Source organism: Tetrao urogallus (assembly GCF_951394365.1).
Source record: "Tetrao urogallus genome assembly, chromosome: 22".
Taxonomy (NCBI): Eukaryota; Metazoa; Chordata; class Aves; order Galliformes; family Phasianidae; genus Tetrao; species Tetrao urogallus.
Window position 1 is genome coordinate 277,595 of NC_136835.1, and position 7,678 is coordinate 285,272.

Genomic DNA, 7,678 nt, shown 5'->3' on the forward strand with positions numbered 1-7,678 from the left:
GCCATACCAAATAGAGCCATCTTCAACACATGGGAAGTCGAGAGGGCCAGGACTTAAACTGTGGTCCTATGTAAAACATTGCTGCAGCTCATTACTAAGCCTCTGTGATGCTTAAAAAGTGAGCGTTCTTTCTGATGCTCCCCTGTTCCCTGGTTGTCATGCTAAGATAATTCAGCACCTTTAAGTGAATGAAGGTGAATGAAGGAAGCATTTCTGTTAGGTTTTACAAGCAGCTGAGAAGGGATGATGTGACAGTGCACAGAGAGCAGAGTGTGCCAGCCTCCTGCAGCTGCTGCTGCCCCACACCCCTCCTGCCGGGCTGCCCAAGGTCTCTGCCCAAGATGGGGACACAGCCCCCACTTCCCCTTTGCGACACAGCTGAGCACATAACCCAGAGAAGCGCAGACCCCTGAGGAGTCCTTGGCCAGATCACCCTTTCTATGCTCTCAGATGGCCTGCTGATCAGTGGCTCTGACCAGGACTAGTTTCCATCGCTTGCTCACTAACTTACTGCCCTTAATGGCCAGGTACACGTAGAGAGGACTCTCCCACAGCTCTCCAAATGCTATTAGCTTTGCTGAGTGTAAGAGGCAAGCACTGACCCTAGGTTAATACAAGTAACTTCTGAGATCTAGGAAGGAAACACAGGAGTTGGTAGAGGTGTTAGGATATCCCTCACAAAACAGTACATCTCCAAGTTTGATTTTTTCTGTTATGCAATTATACCTTTAGCCTGCGTCAGGAATGTGTGAGAATGTGAGCACCACCAACCAGCCTGATACCCAACTCACAGCAGTGTCACAGGTAGTTCTGGTGGAGCTTTTCTGCACACAGATGCCCACTAACACCTAGATAGGGGCTATGGCTCACAGCACTGTGCTGCAGGTTTTCCTTCATGAAAGGAACCGTGAGTCTGTTCTGTATGTGAGCCACATTACTGGCTCTTTCCTGGATGAGACTTTCCCATCCAGAAGCTACTTACAGGGGCTACAACGATCCACAGCCCTTAATGCACGAACCACAAGGATACATTCATCAGCATGGCTGACTAAGGTAGAAGTCTCCATCACTTCTTTCTAACTTTAAGTTACCACTTTGCTGCTCTTCAGGCAGGGAAAGAATTGGGAATGTTTTCAATGAATTTCAAGGGTTAAAAATGTTACTAAATTTTTTCTGTTTCTGGTCAAGAACTTTCCAGATGTGAAATGACATAAATGAGGAACACTTCACAGGAACATACGACGACACAAACCTGACCAACAAATGCAAGGAAAGGCTGCAGTGTGAGCCCAGCCTGGTCAATGGCTTTCACTGACAGCTGTGTATAGAATGTGTGCCCATGGTCCAGGCCTGGTTCACCTGGTTCCGTGACTGATGGGGTGGGGGCCCACAGACCCATGCCTTGAGATGGGCCTAAAAAAACACAGCAGCAATGAGATTTAAGTCCCTTAATCTTTAATGCAAACAGTGATTGCCACAGAGTGAGATTTTACAGGTGGTACAACCAGCACAAGGGTTGAGCTTGATAATAACTGATTAAATTTTAAAAAAGGATAATAAATTGAGTTTGATAATTGCTGACCAAGTATACATAACATACAGTTCCAACAAACTCAAGTTTCATATCAGTGCTTAAACAACTCCTGTGCACGACTCCTCCTGCTGCAATATTAGGCCTCTGGTTTTCAGATGTTGAAATTTAAGCCTCCTAAATATCAGAAATCAGCTAACGATGCCAGCACTGCAGCTGAGGGCTGTAACTGGCCCATAGCTGGGCTGCTATGCAAGCTCTGATTTCTGCTTGCTTGCTCTGCTTTCTGGCATGAACACAAACCTCTCCCAAGAGTTCAGATTCTCCCTGAAACTTGATCCGAGTTGCTCTAAGCCTAGAAAATGGGAGAGCTGGCTGCATGTGGCATGTTGAAAACAGCCTCGTTGATGCCTAGCAGGGCAATGCCACGTGTATCTTAGATCACTAATCCCAAGTGGTCGAATAATTGAAATTTTTGTTTGTTTCGACATTCCCTGAGTTTTAATTTAAGAATTTAATACAAAAATAACCTTACATTTTTAGTGTATTTGTTTTTTGGCTAATGTTTCTTGCTGGGAATGAATGACCACTGGTGGTAGGAACCAGCAGAATGGGTGAGAAGCAAGATTCACTTGTGGGTTGTTTTGAAGCTCAACTACACCCATGGTGATAGATTATCTTGTTTTTATATTGAGAATTCTGGAATTCTCTTGTGTCAGCTTATCACAGGTAGAACTGGGAGGGAGAAGAAACTGTGGGGATGAAGAAGTGCATTGTGTGCCAAGCTTATGGAAGTACCCACACACAGGGTCAGAATGTGTGTTCTGCTTCACTGAGTCCTAATCTCTCATTTTGCAGGCAGACAGGTTGCACACAGTCATACATGTAAGACTAAATGGGTTGCTGTGCTGTGCCTAGGAGGCTGTTCTTACTCCTTTCCCTTCGCTAGGATCCTCTGTTACACCCCAAGTTTAATTTATGGTCGCTGTACAGCAGTGTGTTCTGCTGCTTGGCTTCAATCTTAGCTCTCTACGCTATCATTTCTCTGAGCAGATAACTAAACTTGGATTATATTTTTTCCATTCAAAGCTTGACGTAAAGACATTTCTTAAATGCAGTGCTTAAAAATCCTAACACAAAATATAATTTGTCACAGAGAATGTCATTCTATTTTTCTTCTCCCCACCTCTTTCTTCATAACTTGTTTTGTTGGATGGTTTTGCAGAACAGGCAGGAGAATAGTAAGGAGCCCTGAGTGCAAAGGAAAAGACATCCTTCAAGTCCAGAAGGTAAACTCCACTTACTCATTCCTTAACATGGTTAATAAAGTGTATGGATTGTTCACCACTTAGTGAATACATGCAACTGTTCTATTGCTTACCCTCAAATCTTGTTCCAAACTATAGCACTTTTTTTCCATTTTTATTTATTTATTTATTTAGTTAGTTTGGCATCTTTGGAGTACTGTATTTGCATTCATATTCAATTAGTAATCCAAACTTCAAAAATTATCTTTGATCCTTCTACAGTCACATATCCTCAAACGGCTCTGCTTTACCCTGCCTGGGCTAACTCCTGCTTTTAACTTCACTTCTATTTAGGGCTGCATTTTTGGCTCTGCCAGGTATCCCTGATACCCACTCTCCTAAGCGTATCTTATTCAAGATTTCTGTAACTTCTGGGGCTATAACCTTGTTTTCCCCTGTTTGTGTTAAAGGCAGACTTAAAATTCTCAATCAATTAATACTGTTTGATCCTTAGCTTCAGTTGTATTTAATTTCTTCCCAGAGTAACCTGGCATGTACAAGAATTCATGTATTCCTACTTGTTTTCTCAGTCTATATTCAATTAATCCCAAAAAGCAAGCCATTCATTCATTCATTCATTGGGCACTGGCTCCTTCTGTTGTTACAAAATCATCCACGGGCAGTAAGAGGCACCTGTATCCACCAAGAGATTAACTTCTTTATCCTGCTCCCCCAGCTGTAATTTAAGCAATGGATCTGCTAGGGTAGACTCCCCAAATTCCCATCCTTCATCTTTGCAACCAGAAATTGTTGCCCCTTCCTCAGTAATTTACACATTCCTTTCATTCCAATGGGGCAGAGCCCTCTCTGGGCTCTTCCAGCCCCCCCATCTCTCGGTGGATCCCTGGCCCTCCTGCAACATCCTTCCAATGTGCCAACACACACCTGAGAGGTGTTTTGTTTGTTTTGTCGGTATTCTTTCCCTTGTGCCCTCCCATAGCGCTATTCTGTTGTCTTATTAGTTTATTAACATTTCCACAAATTACTCCTTTTACCCTGAAGTTTCCCCAAAACAATCCTCAAAACTTGTTCCACCACTGCTGTCCACACTCCAGACACGAGTAACGCCAATCCCCTTGATATATCTCTTTACAAGCTGAGCAGAGTATAACATAATCAGGACAAATAATATGTGAAATATACACCTTTCTTCCGGTCTGTCACTGTAATTTATGACATATGAGTTCCCATATTCATCCCACTCCAAAAAGTTCTTTGCATTTACACTAAAACCATTCAGATTCCCTTTTTCCCAGTTTATCAAAAAGAAGAATTTTACTCCTTTATTGGTGAGCGAGAGGGATGGGAATGTAACAAATGAGCCTTGACATAAGGCACGTGATTAAGAATTGATTTTTTTAATGACAGATTCAATTTTGTTTTAAAAACCGAAACAAAACATTTGGCAATCAAAGAAAAGCTGCGTAAATAAGCTTTAATATCATACCAAAATACTTTTTCACGTCAGTTAATATAGTTAATAAGGTATTAGTGGATTTTGTTTATATACATGCAATATACGGCTTTATTTCACAAAAACAAGAAAAACACCAGAGCATTGCTAACAGCAACAATTAGTCACTTTAAACAGATGCTGACAGTGAACATGAGATTATTTGCCTCCTTTTTACCCGCCCATTAAAATCTCATTTTAATCGTTTGTTTAGAAGCCATTTTTTGTCCTGCTTATTTGATACTTAGGGATTTTGAATCAGATTCTGTGAATTCTTTTGCCTGTGAAATATCCTGAAGCTAATTCTGCACCCTTTTTATCCCGGCAGCACTGGCAGGTTTCTGTCCAACGCACAGCTCAAGTTGCAGTGATGCTGAATTCACAGGGTGAGAAACAGGAGGAGCTTGCTTGATTGTGGTGTTCAGCCTTTTGCTCACTCCTGACTGAACAGGCCCTATGGATGAGGACTTTGACTGAGAAAGAGAAATTTCAGAACAAAAATCTACAGAGAGCTGCAGTCTCCGGAAAGGTTACCAAGTATTTCTGAACTGCAAGACAGATTGCTGCTCACAGGGAGCAGTGTGATCCACCTTGCTGAAGGATGCAAAAAAAAAAAAAAAAAAACCTTGCTCCTTCTGCTTTTTGATGCCCTTCATCATTCTTTATGTTGGCAAATGTCTTAGTTTCAGCTGGGATAGAACTGTTGTTTTCAGAGTTTCTGGTATGATGCCGTCCTTTTGATTCAAGGAGAAAAACAATGTTGATAACACAAGGATGTTTATGGTGGCTGATAAGCAGTGTTCTACAGAGCCAAGGCCATTCGCAGAGAAGGACCCAAGGTGCTGGGAGGGAACAGAACTGGGACAGCTGACTGAAACTGAGTGAATCCAACAGGCCTACCATCTCTTTAAGTAGTTCTATAAAGTATTGGACTTACTGCGGGAATGAAATGCTGTTCCTGTAGTTAGAACCAGCAAGATGAGAATTTTATGGTCTCTGCTGCCATCCAGTGTCATTTGTAGGTACTAACAATTCTTTTGGGGATTGTCTTCATTCCAATGAAGGAGGTCTTTACTAATCCCTATCACTTGTCCTGTAGGTAATCCTTCAATACTTACGCACGCTTAGTAGATAAGATGAAATAATTAATAAGTACAAATATTGTAACTTTTGTATTATAGACTATTCTATTAGGACATTAGGAAGTATTACTTTTCAGAAAGGGTGGTCAGGCACTGGAATGGACTGCCAAGGGAGGTGGTGGAGTCACCGACCCTGGGGGTGTTGAAGGAAAGGCTGGATGTTGTGTTGAGGGACATGGTTTAGTGGGAGCTATTGGGAATAGGTGAACGGTTGGACTGGATGATCTTTTAGGTCTTTTCCAACCTTGGTGATTCTATGATTCTATGGTACTGTTTTGCCAAGAGGCCCTCAGCAAAAGAGCAACTGAAGGGGCCTCTGACATGAGGTCAAACTGTATCATTTTAACCCCCAACTCAATCTTGGATGCAACCCCTGGTTGTGTGCATGGAGTCCAACTCCTCATATTGAGCAGAGCAGGCAGTGCTGTGGATGATGCTACAAAGATCATCATTGTCACAAACAAACAGTAAATCAAAGCAACCGCTGCATTTAGAGTTACCAAAACTGGGACAAAGGTCGGCGAGGTAGATGACTGACTTCATCCCAAACAACCACCGAATGGGGAGGAAGAGGTCGAGCTTTCAGAGTGAAAATAAAAGCAGGCAGCAGGGCGCATCTAAAACATCAACTTCTCCTTACTGAAATGTCTCTGCAGCAGTTAATTCCTCTTTGTATTTGAAGAAGAGCAGAAAGAGAGGGATGTAAATTAGATATACTAATTCCATGTTCTAACAGAACCAGTTCGATGTCTAGACATACACAGTGCAGGAGCCCAACCACTAACATAGAGCTCATTTAGCAAGCTTAATTGAGAAGGCTGAAAACACATGTCCAAATTTCATGTAAGACTGATACTCAAAACTGTTAGATCTAGAAAAACAAATGCTTTCAAAGACTTGACTCAAATAGCAATACAGATTGACATTATCAATCTTTCTGTATACTGACTGCAAACAGTAAACACAATCTAGAGCATATAATGGCTTTCAACTAAATCCCTTTCTTTCAACTGAATATTTATTAAACAGAAAAAGATCACCAAGGAATTATATTGATGTTTTTCCTGCTTCTTTGTATCTGCTAAATAATGATTGCCAATGTACTGCCAACAAATCTTTCACCCTTCAATCCCTGTGTCTAACATGCTATTAAAATGGGTTACATAAGGTCTGTGAAATGAAAAAATACACTGTTGAAACCACGAAAGGGAAAGCACTCCTGTTGGAAAAGCACGTTTCCCACTGATACGGAATATCTGGCAGATGGAACCACACATTTTGTAGTTTTAAACAAAGCTACAAAGCTCCGCAGGCAGGCCTACGAATGCCTCCACAGGAATTCAGAAATTCTCTGCACTGTTCTCATATTTGACCACAACATTAAGGAGACGCTTCAGACAAACGCACACGGATCAGTGAGGAACGCCTCCGTGCCATCACTGCTTGAGATGGAGAACGCACATCGGGAGGTCACTGAGAGTGCTGCCAACAGACCTCAAACTGCAGCAGTTCTGCCCTTCCATCTCCTGTGTGCTGCTGCTCTCCACTGCGCCCATTGCCTCTCACTGGGGATACTGAATACACGCATTTGAAGGTAACTGTTACTGTGTTAGTTTTATTATACTAGTGTCATTTTCTAGTCTTCCTGCAGTGTCAGTTTACAAGATCTCTGCTCAGTGCTCTCTGAGAAACAGCTGGTACTTTGTTACCTGTCCTCCACATATTAGTCAAAGGTTTGAGCCAGAAACAAACTCCACAGCACTCCAAGTGTCAATCTGAATGCAAAGTATCTGTAATCTGTAAGAGTTCCAAGTTCTAACAAAATACCGTTAGTCTTGCAAGAATAAATGTGCCATGTTTCTCCCATACACCCTACTCTCATCCAGTGTGATTCTGGGCCAGGCCTGAACAGCAACTCTTAGGGCTAGACACCAACTGACCTTTAATAAAGCCTACAAACCCCTTCTAAAAATTGAACAAAGAGTCTTGAAAGATGCCCACTTTCCCAGTTCACGCCTTGCATGTGCTCATTTCCCACATGCTGATTCTTCATAAAGGACTGCGCTTCTTTTGAACCTCACTGGATCAGACTCTGCCTTCCCTTAGAGGAAAGAAAGCACTTCACTGGCACAAATTTCCACATCTGTTTCAGAGCTGCAGTCAAAGAGATTGCTAACCAGAACTCTAGGCAGCACTGCAATATAATCCTCACATTTCTACAACACAAAGAAGCTACTCCTTTCCA